Below are 14,404 nucleotides of genomic sequence, written 5' to 3'. Positions count from 1 at the left end.
TAAGATTTATAAGTTGACCTCTGCCCCACCCAAGGGGGCGGGGGCTGGGGGTCACGTGTAGTATCATTTGATGTCCCCCTTTGAGCTTACGAATTTGTCTTACCCACTATTTTTACCGGATGTATAGTTTTCGAGATAATCTCATCCGAAACTTCAGATGGACAACCCTGTATATGTCCCACCTCATGTCTGCCTTTTTACAATGAGAACCAAAAGCTGGTTTAGTGCTATCGATGGTACAAAGTTCTCTACAGCGGACATCAATAAAATGTGCCGATTTCGAATATGTAAAATTTCGACCAGGCACCACGTTTATTACGAACAACTCTTTAGTCATGCCGCTATTTTATACTGAAGCTGATTGCCGGTGAGAATTTGACGAGAACGTAGGAGTGATATGGGAGGGAGGGAGAGAGAGAGAAAGAGAGACAGAAAGAGAGAGAGAGAGACAGAGAGAGAAGTGGATCAGTTCTCAGTTTCCTCCGCGAAGTCTGACTGCAGCATTTACGAGATGGTGGTGTAACGTGCGCTAACGCCACCACAGCAATTCCCTTGTTAGCTGCTGTGCTGCGAGGAGATGCGCCCGCCATTTGCATTCGTCCCGATTCCTGCAACAGGCGCACATATCCGCCGGCTGGATAGAGCATCGGCTCTGTGTGTGTGTGTGTGTGTGTGTGTGTTTGTGTGTGTGCGCCCCTGGCAGACAGGCTGCCCGCACGTACTCTTGGCTGTAGCGGTTGCCGGCGGTGGTGAGCGACGGTCGTTGCAATTTGCTCAGAGAGCGGTCTCGTCTGGTCTGTGGCGGTGCTCCAGACAGGGCCGGTGGCGCTAGCGGCCGGTCTAATTGACGGCCATTAGAGGTGCCGTTAATGCGCCCGATCCCCGCGGAGCCGCGCGGCTGCTGTTAATACTGCCTGCCCGCCGTCGCTGATGAGGTGGCGGCTGGAGGCCCCAGGTTACAATTGCCAGCTCGTCGTACAAGACGGAGCTTGCAAAAATGTACTTTACAGACATTAGGAAAATGTCTAAAATTATACTCGCCTCTCACTTTACCGGGATGCCATGTAAAAGCTGACTGGTACTAATTCGCACTAGTTCCTGACTATAGCAGCCGTCACGAAAATAGCCATCTCAAGGTCATCTGACATTCCTACAGCATTTTCAGCTAGTAAAAATTCTGAAAAAAATGAGATATTTGTCTCAACATGGAAATCACACATCCAGACGGTTGCAAAAAACTGTTTGGTATAATGAGGTCTTTATCAGGATGAAATTTAAAGAAACCGTAAACCTGCTTTGCGAGAAATCAACGGTCAAACTTTCGAGCAAGTATGCTCAAATAAACAATTAAAATCAAACACGTTCAAGCCTATGGCGCGTACGCTTTACTGGGAACAACAGCGGACTCTGATGTTGTTCCTAGCAAGGTATACATGTCAAAGGCCTGAACGTTTTTAGTTTTAATTTTTGACTTGAGCATACCTGTTCGAAACTTTGAGCATTCCATGAGACTCTGATGTTGTTCCTAGCAAGGTATACGTGCCAAAAGCTTGAACTTGTTTAATTTTAATTTTTGACCTCATCATATCTGCTCGAAACTTTTGATCATTGCTTTCTCGCAATGCAATTTTAGGGTTTCTCAGAAATTTCATTTGATGAAGACATCCTTAGAGGTGTCGAAGCCTAGATCAGTGTACCAAACAGTTATTTGCAACCGGTTGGCTGCGTGACTCCTATGCAGAAATGTTTGCTGAGAGGCAGCCATGTTTAAGACGGTATGATACATCTGTATTTTTAGCCTAGAATATGACGGAGTATTTTCCAAAAGAAAAGTCTTCCCATCTGCTGCGAAAAAAACAATAACTAACAATACAAGAAATATTGAAGAATATCGTTTTTTAATTTAACTTGTGGAAAAATTACTATCATTTACATATTTGGATTGAAAACAATATATGAACGTTCTCAAAGTTTATAAATTCATGTGATACATATTTATCATGAAGACTTAAAAGTATTCCTCAACAAAAAATTAAAACACCGTAGAGATGTGAAACTGTTCCTACTGTGTAGCGAAAAGTGTCATCGCTGATGAATTTGCGTGCTGTTGGGTCTTTTAGAAACTTCCAGGGTGAAAGCTGTTAATAAGACTATGAAATTAACTTTGATAACATCTTGAAACATAATTACTGTCTCGTGTGAAGTATGAACGCATTTTATTTACGAAAGACACAGTCCGCCACCGCACGCGAGTACTTTTAGGCTGCCGCCTGCCTATTAGCTCCGATGGTTCGCCTTAATATAGCCGATAATATTCCCTACTTCCATAATTTGTTTTATTTCTAGCTCTTTCTGACCCTTCGTCACTGCACCCATTACCCAGATCGCCGATACACGCTAGACAAAAGTACCTATAGGTACTTTCAAGCCAAAATTCTGGTCGAAGTTGAGCAAAATATGTTTGCCTGTGGTCTTCTGAAACCCAAGATTTATCAAAGTATATTACAGGACTACAGTCCTCAGAACGCAGCAAGTGCATTTTAAACAAAACTTCGTTCTTTCTGCTGCATTGTTTCTGCATTCTAATAAAAACTTTTGTCCTTCATTATACTTTCGGAATCAAAAACCAAGTGAGCGGAGAAGACAAAGGACGAAGGTCTCAGACCCAGAATAATAATTTTTTTCACGGAGACAATGCTGTAATTTTTTATCCGCCGGATACTCTCCTCTGTTATAGTACCGCAGTGCAGTTCTACGCACAAATTTTTTGTCAAATTCTGTAATTTCCGTTTCCATTTATATCCCTTTCTTAGAGAGTCATAACCACATGCTAACATCTAGATCTTCTGCCTATGTTTCTGCCCTGTTAATAAGGAATATAGTCGATCCGGGAATACGACAATGATTTGTTATCAGTTTCTGAACTTGTGCAAGATTTATATTATTCTTGTTTTCTTCACTGTTGGCAAGATCAGCAAGAAATCTTTAGTACGCTAGCTAGTTTAGATTGTTTTTGAATGTCTTTTCGTCTTTTATACACACCAACAGGAGTAGTTTTACTAATATGCCGTTACTCCTGCGCCGGCCGGAGTGGCCGAGCGGTTCTAGGCGCTTTAGTGTGGAACCGCGCGACCGCTACGGTCGCAGGTTCGAATCCTGCCTCGGGCATGGATGTGTGTGATTTCCTTTGGTTAGATAGATTTTTCTGAGTTATAGGGGACTGATGACCTCAGATGTTAATTCCCATAGTGCACAGAGCCATTTGAACGTTACTCCTGCATTTCACTAACTACCAAACAAATGTCAATGCACCAATCCATCGAAGACTGAAACCACGTGGGAACACATGATATGGCACGGAAACACAGAACATTCAGCTAGTGCTGACCTAATGTTCTGTCAATATTGTACATCCGGCAGCAAAGCAATGAGGCGGACGAATCACAGCGCTGCAGAGAGTGGATGTGATCTTCAGGTATCTTAATTTCGTGACGACCCTTCTGGTGGCTTTCTCCAAGGGATGCCAAGCATAAACCAGCTGATGCAGTGACTACTTGAATTGCTACTGTGATGAAGGTAGCTAGAACAACTTAGACTCTATAATTCCTGAAGTCAGAGTTCATTAATAACATCGTTCTAATAATGTTGTACTGCATAATGAATAGAATAATAGGTCGTTTATATTTTTATAGGGCAACGGCCTTGCCGCAGTGGATACACCGGTTCTCGTCAGATCACCGAAGTTAAGCGCTGTCGCGTGTGGCCGGCACTTGGATGGGTGACCATCCGGGCCGCCCTGAGCTGTTGCCATTTTTCGGGGTGCACTCAGCCTCGTGACCGCAATTGAGGAGCTACTCGACTGAGTAGTAGCGGCTACGGTCAAAGAAAACCATCATAACGGCCGGGAGAGCGGAGTGCTGACCAGGCGCCCCTCCTATCCGCATTATCATCTGAGGACGACACGGCGGTCGGATGGTCCAGATAGGCCACTTGTGGCCTGATGACGGAGTGCTATATTCTTATAACTTCCGGTGTACCCCGTTAACGTTGTACATTTCTTACCATTTACCATGTGGCATGTACTTTATATTTTTGCAACATGGTAATTTCGTTAAATAGAAAGAATTAATGGATTTGGTTCATAGGTGGGTACGCTGCTATACGAAATGTAGTTCACACATTATCCTCTATGTGATCAAGACTATACGGATATCTATCTATCGACTGGGTGTGAGCACCGTTACCCTTTATGACGAACTGTCATGATGACACTTTGAGTGAGTTATCTGAATGTCTGTTGAGGAATGGAAACCAATTCTTCAAGAAATGCCATTCTTCCTGAAGAGCCGAAACAAGACAAGGCCTGGAGCGAAGTCGACGTTCTAACTCATCCCAAAGGTGTTCCATTGGGATCAGGTCGGCACTTTGGGCAGGACAGTCCATTTCTCGAATGTTGTTCTCCACAAACTGTTGCCTTATACGTACTGCTTGATGACAGGGTGCGTTGTCAAGCTGAAACAGTTTCTCTACCAAACGCAGTACACAATTTCTTTAAAGTACACAATTCTGTAAAATGCTACAAGTACCTGACATTGTCGGCTGGAGAGCGAGCAATGAATTCAGTATAAAGAAAGCTCCCGACATAAGGTTTTTATTGCCTTGATCGCTGGATTACTAGTTTCCACAGGACTTAGTTGCGACCTTCAGATCCACAGTGTACAGGATATGAAACCACGCTGTGCAATAAACACAGAAGCCGTTCTTTCTTTCAGCGTTGTACTCTCTTCTTCATATGAGTCCGTTACGAAGGTACGAAAACAAATGTGCAGATTACCGCGCAGCATGGATTCATGATCTGTACATTGTGTATCAGAAGACAGCAGCTTATCCCTGTCCGAACTAGTAATCCAGTGTACCTACACGCGATCAAGGCAATAACAATTTCATCGTATGAAGTCTTCTTTAGGCTGTAAAATGTGTTGAGATCCTGCCGCATTTAGTGATTTATTAAGCGCCGAAAGGGGACCACACCCTAATCAAGGGAAACACCACTTACCGTAGCACCACCTCTTCTGTGCTTCACTGATTATAGTACACATTTTTATGTCCGTAGATTGCTCTCAGTGGTTGATGGTTCCAAAGCTAGTCTGAAAGCTAATATTTATTGCAATCTCACCCGCGAAAGGTAAAATTCGACAAAAATAAAATAGTAAGAGATATGCTCGTCCGTGAACAACGTGAACATACTATATGAAGAGTTTGTCGTGGTCTGACGCGTGACATAATCACTACTGCGTAACTACTCCGTAGTACTGGGTCTCAGGGACAGTGCTGATGGCCTTAGGGTGGGGCAACGAAGCGATGAGGCGTGGTGGAGTCGGCTGTGTGTGGGAGGTTGCTGTATAGCGTCACTGGTTTAGAGATCTGTCTTGACGTAGGAGTTAAAGCTTCCTATATTACAAGGACATCAGTACGGTAATGAAGTCATTGTATTGCTCGTTGAAGATGTGGCGGTGGGATTCGAAGTGCCGTACCACCCTCTGGCGGTGAGTGTTCAGTGTTGTTTGTATGAAGTGACACAACTACGGTGGTAATTATAGGAATGGTCGTGGGAAGGATTTCACATAACGAGTAGTTATTGTTGTTGTTGTTGTCTTCAGTCCTGAGACTGGTTTGATGCAGCTCTCCATGCTACTCTATCCTGTGCAAGCTTCTTCATCTCCCAGTACTTACTGCAACCTACATCCTTCTGAATCTGCTTAGTGTATTCATCTCTTGGTCTCCCTCTACGATTTTTCCCCTCCACGCTACCCTCCAATGCTAAATTGGTGATCCCTTGATGCCTCAGAACATGTCCTAACAACCGGTCCCTTCTTCTTGTCAAGTTGTGCCACAAACTCCTCTGCTCCACAATTCTATTCAGTACCTCCTTATTAGTTATGTGATCTACCCATCTAATCTTCAGCATTCTTCTGTAGCACCACATTTCGAAAGCTTCTATTCTCTTCTTGTCCAAACTATTTATCGTCCTTGTTTCACTTCCATACATGGCTACACTCCATACAAATACTTTCAGAAACGACTTCCTGGCACTTAAATCTATACTCGATGTTAACAAATTTCTCTTCTTCAGAAACGCTTTCCTTGCCATTCCCAGTCTACATTTTATATCCTCTCTACTTCGACCATCATCAGTTATTTTGCTCCCCAAATAGCAAAACTCCTTTACTACTTTAAGTGTCACTCTATGAATGGCCGTACCAGGGTTATCGTTAGGCATGGTCCAAATCCGAACCCTCGAGGATGGTAAGAGAAGCAGGGTGGCGGTGCCAGTGCCTAGGAGTCGTCGTATCAATGTTCTGCAAACCACAGGAAGCGTTCACTTTGTCGTACAGGCGCCTCGCCTTCTTTCGAAGGGTCGTCTTTAGAGGGACCATGTTTGTCTCCTCGTGCGAGGTAACAATACTCATGGGTGCAGGGGCATTCAGGCTCCATCGAAGCACCTTATTCTGCATGCGATGGAGGGTATCCATCTGGTCCAAATGAAGCACTATGGGACTTAACATCTGAAGTCATCAGTCCCCTAGACTTAAACCTAACTAGCCTATGGACATCACACACATCCATGCCCGAGGTAGGATTCAAACTTGTGACCGTAGCAGCCGCGTGGTTCCCGACTGAAGTGCCTAGAACCGCTCCGCCACAGCGGCCGGCTAGTCTCCACCTGGAGGCGCTAATTGTGGCCCACTCCATGGAGCCATATATGAGGGAAGGGTGGACAACCATGCGGTACAGTCGGAGATCGGTACATAAGTTCAGATCCCTGCTGTTCAAAAGCGGGCACAATGCTTTCATCATCTTCAACATGTCAGTGAAAGAGCAGTTTGTTATCCATCTGGACTCCTAGATATTTCGTATCCGGGATCGGACCTGGACGCCATCAATAGTGATGTTGTAGCGAAGGATAAGGCGCCGTTTGGTGAAATAGACTGCAGTAGTTTTGGAGGCTGTGAGGACAATCTTGTTTGAATGACACTAGGTGACTGTTCGTCCACCTGCCTCTGGAGATGAGCAATAGCTGGTCGGTGTTGCGAACGGTCGAATACAGCGCCATATTGTCGGCATATTGCGCGAGGTGGCAGTGTGGGATAACTGGGATGTCATTAACATAAACGTCAAAGAGAAAGCGAGGACCGCAGAGAGCCTTGAGGCGTACCCAGCGACATGTGTCGCATGCTCGAGAATTTTCCTTTCTGAGTAACTAGGAGGTCCTATTGTGGAGGAAATCATCCACGGTCTTAGTACAGATGTTTGGGATGGTCTTCTGCATTAGCATTTTGTACACGAGATTATCATGCCAAATCCTGCCGTAAGCATTTTGCAGGTCCAGAAAAACCGCTGCCTTCAATATGGTGGAGTTAAGGCCCTTCCTGATGTTTCCTGTGGTCCTAAGGGCTTCAAGAGGGAAGTGAAACCGAACAGTTATTAACAGATTGTCCCAGCCACAGTGGAGTATCATACACTCCTGGAAATGGAAAAAAGAACACATTGACACCGGTGTGTCAGACCCACCATACTTGCTCCGGACACTGCGAGAGGGCTGTACAAGCAATGATCACACGCACGGCACAGCGGACACACCAGGAACCGCGGTGTTGGCCGTCGAATGGCGCTAGCTGCGCAGCATTTGTGCACCGCCGCCGTCAGTGTCAGCCAGTTTGCCGTGGCATACGGAGCTCCATCGCAGTCTTTAACACTGGTAGCATGCCGCGACAGCGTGGACGTGAACCGTATGTGCAGTTGACGGACTTTGAGCGAGGGCGTATAGTGGGCATGCGGGAGGCCGGGTGGACGTACCGCCGAATTGCTCAACACGTGGGGCGTGAGGTCTCCACAGTACATCGATGTTGTCGCCAGTGGTCGGCGGAAGGTGCACGTGCCCGTCGACCTGGGACCGGACCGCAGCGACGCACGGATGCACGCCAAGACCGTAGGATCCTACGCAGTGCCGTAGGGGACCGCACCGCCACTTCCCAGCAAATCAGGGACACTGTTGCTCCTGGGATATCGACGAGGACCATTCGCAACCGTCTCCATGAAGCTGGGCTACGGTCCCGCACACCGTTAGGCCGTCTTCCGCTCATGCCCCAACATCGTGCAGCCCGCCTCCAGTGGTGTCGCGACAGGCGTGAATGGAGGGACGAATGGAGACGTGTCGTCTTCAGCGATGAGAGTCGCTTCTGCCTTGGTGCCAATGATGGTCGTATGCGTGTTTGGCGCCGTGCAGGTGAGCGCCACAATCAGGACTGCATACGACCGAGGCACACAGGGCCAACACCCGGCATCATGGTGTGGGGAGCGATCTCCTACACTGGCCGTACACCACTAGTGATCGTCGAGGGGACACTGAAAAGTGCACGGTACATCCAAACCGTCATCGAACCCATCGTTCTACCATTCCTAGACCGGCAAGGGAACTTGCTGTTCCAACAGGACAATGCACGTCCGCATGTATCCCGTGCCACCCAACGTGCTCTAGAAGGTGTAAGTCAACTACCCTGGCCAGCAAGATCTCCGGATCTGTCCCCCACTGAGCATGTTTGGGACTGGATGAAGCGTCGTCTCACGCGGTCTGCACGTCCAGCACGAACGCTGGTCCAACTGAGGCGCCAGGTGGAAATGGCACGGCAAGCCATTCCACAGGACTACATCCAGCATCTCTACGATCGTCTCCATGGAAGAATAGCAGCCTGCATTGCTGCGAAAGGTGGATATACACTGTACTAGTGCCGACATTGTGCATGCTCTGTTGCCTGTGTCTATGTGCCTGTGGTTCTGTCAGTGTGATCATGTGATGTATCTGACCCCAGGAATGTGTCAATAAAGTTTCCCCTTCCTGGGACAATGAAATCACGGTGTTCTTATTTCAATTTCCAGGAGTGTAGTTCCCAGGATCTTCGCCATACTATTCAGAAGGCTAAGTGACCTATTGTTGATAGGGACTGTAGGATCCATCGATGGTGGGGACTGCTGTCAGTTTGGTCTGCTTCCACTGTGGATGGAAAAGTCCAGTCGTGAGACAGCGTTTCAGATTGCGGGCGAATGAAACCAGCAGTTTTTGCGAGAGGGCTGACAAAGGTGTTCGTTCAAGAAGCCATCCAATCCGGGAGTCATCTGCCCATGCTTCCATCGGAGGATCCGTTGCACCGGCCAGGGACATAAAGTGAGGGGCATTAAGAGATGACCTGTTTCTGAAAGGTAATGGCCGTCAGAGTATTGTTTTCATCCTGGAGTCCATCAGGCGTGAGGTTCTAGGCTAGCAGCTGATTCTGGGCTTCAAATCATCGGCTAGAGTTTTCACCACATGGAGAGCATCATAAATTAAACATTACACCGTACATCTGGGATGGTTGGTCCTCAGTGTGGAGTACCTCAAGGCTCGGATAATAGCCCGTTCCAACTTATATTGGAGCAGAAGGGTGGACATTTTGTCGTGTCATTGTTCCGTTTTTCAATTAGCAAGGAATTGGCAGAATTCGTGTTGGAGACGTGTTATGCGATGCTTGTCCCAGAGGCCACGAAACTGCTTCCACCACCAGCGGTAGCGGTTTTGGATTTTCAGTTCGCGCAATAGGGGTTAAACCCACAGGCGCAATCGAAGTGGAGGCCTTCACTGCCAACTGCATTTTCGTGGTAGAGGAAGGCAAATCACCCAGCGGGATAAAAGCCATAGACCGCAATGGAAGTAAAGGCTTCATTACTAGTTTTTCGTCGTTAGGTAAATGACAGCGCTAACGAGATTGACAGGCTTTTTCAGGTAGAGGTTTTGTCGGGTGGTGGTGTTGAGGACCTTGTTAAATTTGTCCAAATCCGTGATGGTCATGATACGACGGACGTCGAAGGACAGTGCTACATTTGTAAGGTGCAGGAGCACCAGGTCGTGTTATGACGTCAGTTCATAGATCGTTTCCAACGAAAATTGCAGCGAGTTTGCTGAAAATGGCCACATCCAGAAAGTCCAGCTGGCAGTTAGAACGGACTCGTATATGCGTGGGAGCGTCGCGCCATAGGCATTGCCAGAGCATGTTCCGGTTCGAGGAAAAGATTGCCCTTACCATTAGCGACGCGGGAATACCAAGGATGATGCTTGGCATTAAGACCAGTCCCAATGATGAGCCTTCCAAACGACATCAACTTGCGGATGTATGCTTCGAGAAGTGGCATATTAAGGCTCTAATACGCTGCAGCAAAATTGATGTCACCAAGGTTTGTAGAGACAGTGTCCACTGTGGCCTCTGCACACCGATCAGCCAGACCATGACGACGACCTACCTAGTAGCCGATATGCCCACCTTTGGCACGGACGCGTCATGGCACATAAGCATTTAGACATTGTTAGGTCGCTGGATGGAGTTGGCACCACATCTGAACTCATAGGTCACCTAATTCACGTGGGAGCAATGAGCTCTGATGCCATGTTTATTACATCTCAGATTTGCACCATCGTGTTCAGATCTGGCGAGTTGGGGGGCCAGTACAATTGGAACTCGCCACTGATCGTCGAGCAACTCCATCACACACCTGGCGTTGTGAAATGGCGCATTATGTTGTTGAAAAATATCACTGCCGTCGGGAAATGTGATGAGCATGAGGGGGTGCACATGGTCTGTAAAAAGTGTGTGATATCCCTAGCCGTGGTGCCTGGCACTAGCTCCACTGGACCCATGGATGGCCACATGAACGTTCCCCAGAACATAATTGGGCCACTGTCAGCTAGTCTCCATCCCACAGATTGTCACCCATTGTCATGATCAAGAAGGTATCGGGATGCATCAGATGATACAGTGCTCTGCCACCGAGTCGTACGGTGCGCGTTTTAGTCGTAGCTGGCGATGCCGTGGTGTTAACATTGGCACAGGCATGGATCGACAACTGTGAAGGTACATCGTTAAGAGCGTTTGGGATACTGTTTGTGTTCAGATACACTTGTACTCTGCCCAGCATTAAAGTCTGAAGTTACTTCGCTGCGTGGCCTGTTTTACCGGTCTGCACAGCCTACGACGTCCGACACCTATAATGAGGGGTGGCCGCCTAATTCCTCGACGTCTAGACGTCTAGACTTGATTTGGCCACGTGTTGAAGACACTCACCCTAGCACTCCTCGAGCACCCAACAAATCGTGCAGTTTGCGAAACGCTCGTGCCCACTCTCTGGGCCATAACATTCTGATCTCGGTCAAACAGAGAAAACGTGGTCACTGGTGCTACATGCACTCTGCGTGTGTCGACTAGCAGCCATTCCTCGCCAGGTGACGCTACTATTGCCTGGACGGATTTATATCGATAATAGGTCAGTGGTCATAATGTTCTAGCTGATCGGTGTATGTTCCGGTTGTTGGATAGCCTCGTTTGGCGAGAGGCTGGTATGTGCGAAAGCAAATCATGTTGCGAGGCGAAATCGTCCACCAGTTTGAGGTGGGTTTCTGTAAAAAGCAAAATGTCCACATGGTATTCCTAGAGGAAATTGTTCAATACAGACTTCACTTGCTTAATGCCAATGGCATTAAAAAGATGACTAGGCCCATGGGGACTGGTGGTTGTGCGCTGGGTGATTCGCTATTACGACAAAATCTGGCGGAGCCATTCAACCACGGCGATGACTTTTGTGAGCCTGTCCTCCATCCGGTGGATATTCTGTTTCACAAATGCCAGCCCCGACGTGGTGCTGTGTGAACACGGAGATGACCTGGAGAATCTATGACATATCAACTCAAAAAGAAGCATCTGTTGCTATGGTCGCAGGTTCGAATCCTGCCTCGGGCATGGATGTGTGTGACGTCCTTAGGTTAGTTAGGTTTAATTAGTTCTGAGTTCTAGGCGACTGATGACCTCAGAAGTTAAGTCGCATAGTGCTCAGAGCCATTTGAACCATTTTTTTGAAGCATCAGTTTCCACCACTGGGGGATATCCCGCGTGGGCTGCTTCAACCTTCAATGGGCAGGGAAGGGTGTTGTGACAGGATACAGTAACAGAGGGTTGGACACTTCAACAGGTGGAGGTGAGGACGCTGCAAATGGTCTTTCTGTGTGGAAGGCGTCGGTGTTCGTCATAGGAGAAGGGTGAGCAGCTGCGGCAAAGGTGGTCGTAGGGGACTGAACCGGAGGAGGACCCTGTGTCGCAAATGTATCAAATGCTTCAGCAACTGCGGATTGATGGTTGTTCGTTTGGCGCTGTAAGAAAGGGAAGTGGATGCAGTCCCACGGCGGAAGGGAATGGCCGATGACTGATGGAGCATGCGCCATGGCCTAAGTACACCATGGCGAAGGAATATCTGCTGTCTCTCAAGATTGACGTGATCCACGGTCGTAAGTTAGTCAGTGACAGCAGCGCCTGTGCTCTTGCTGCTTGCGCTGCTTGTGTACGATGGTAGCAGTCCCTGGTGGTGCTTGTTAACTCTGAGACCGTAAACAGAATATTTACAATCAGCACAGGAAATACTGGCGAGTCGCTTAACTGTCTCCGAAGGAGGAGCGCCTGCCAGAGTGAGGCGCGGCAACCTGCAGCGCGCCAACGTCGTGACAGAAGAGGAGTGGAAGGGGCCCAAACTTGCGTATACTCCATACAGGATGGAGTCCTCTAATCGGATCGACAAAGAGTATGATGTCATCATCACTTCAAATCATTCGGTTCCAGTCCAGTGGCGTCGCTCATTGCATCACCTCAAGCGGTGTTTAAAACTGACTGCAGAAATGTGTGGCTTCTGAGGGGCTTCTAATCCACTGTACCACATTCTTTTGAAATCTCTGCGCACAGTCATTATGCCAGCTGCACCGCTGGCAGCGCTTTGGAACTCGCGAGTGATTCCTTCCACTGATTTCGTGCAATTTTTTGCGTCCACACTCCGCAATGATCGACACTTTCTGTCCGTCAGTACGTGAGACCTGTCTGGCTTTGGTTTAGTTGTGGTTGCTCTTTCGCGTTTCCACTTCACAGTCACTTCACCAACAATCGACATGGACAGATTTAAAAGTGCTGAAATGTCCTTGATGGGTTTTTTAGTGATGTGACATACAGTTTCCTAGTCACTGAGCTCTCCCGACCAACCCATTCTGCTGTTATCGCTTCTCCATCCTACTCCGTCACGCCTTTTACACTGACGTATCTGCCTCTCATCAAGTAATCAAGTCTGCAGTACATAAGAGCGTCTGGATACTTTGCGAAACAGTGTAGAATACAAGCCTACTTCTATCCTGTCTCACATTTTGTGCTGGTGGCAGTTCAACCTCCTTGATAGATCACGTAACGTTCAACAGTTCCAAAATACTCATTAGTGTAGTACTGAAACATTCAGAGAGATGGTCGGGAATGGATTTTCACTCCGTAACCGAGTATGAGCTGATTTGAATTTCCCGCAGATTAAAGCCGTGTGTAGGACCGAAATTCGAACCTTGGACGTTTGACTTCCACAAGCAAGCGTTCCACCGACTGAGTTATCCAAGCATAACCCACGCCCGCCCTCACGTGTTTACTTCCGCTAGTACCTTTTCTCCCAAGAAGCAGAGACGTGACTGGGTGCTCTATAAAACGAGCGGGGACTGAAAGTGGAGAAAAAGCGCACGTTTGGCCAGCTTGCCGCTAACCTTCGTAACCCCGAACCTCGTCAGGAGACTTTGGAAGGATGCTTTTGTGAAGATTTGTTCCTTACGAACATAACATAATCTCCTAGCACCACACCACAGCCGTCCCAAGATCTCTCAGCATTACACATAGATAGTCGGCCCCATAATTGATGGAAACAACCGAATGAAAACAGTCGATTCAGTTGACTGTAGGGAAACAACCGATACATTCGGTTGTAGTTTCACTTATCTATTGAAGTATTCATCCATTCTTAAGCATTCATTCTTGTGACTGAAATCAGTCTGTGAGAGCAATCGTACGAAAACCATAGATTCAGTCGATTCTAGCTGTACGTATCAGTCCTCACTTTTGAGTGAGACCTGTGTGTAGAAGCAACCGCTTGAAAATAATCGGCTGTAGTTTTACGTATCCGTAGACTTATTATACATTCATTTCTTGCGGGTGGAACCAGTTTCTGTGAGCAACCGAATGAAACATTCGACACAGTCTGGCGCATTTAGTTCTGAACGGGAACATCCGATCGTTTCGCCACTTGCTGACTGTACTGTGTTCTCATCTGTCGTAATTCTTATTGCCCTTTCGATATCTGCTTTTTATTGAGTGCCAATACGTAGTTTTTAATTTTTCTTCCATATTTATGAATAAGCATTATGAACATTACAAGTATTTATGAATAAGCATTTCATTAATATCAACTTTGTAGTTGCATCAGAACGTCAAAACGCTAAGTGGTGTTAGGATGGAAGAAATCACATAACTGTACA

The sequence above is a fragment of the Schistocerca piceifrons genome, chromosome 5 (genome assembly GCF_021461385.2).
Source record: "Schistocerca piceifrons isolate TAMUIC-IGC-003096 chromosome 5, iqSchPice1.1, whole genome shotgun sequence".
In the NCBI taxonomy this organism is placed as follows: domain Eukaryota; kingdom Metazoa; phylum Arthropoda; class Insecta; order Orthoptera; family Acrididae; genus Schistocerca; species Schistocerca piceifrons.
Note: the sequence above shows the minus strand (reverse complement) of the source record.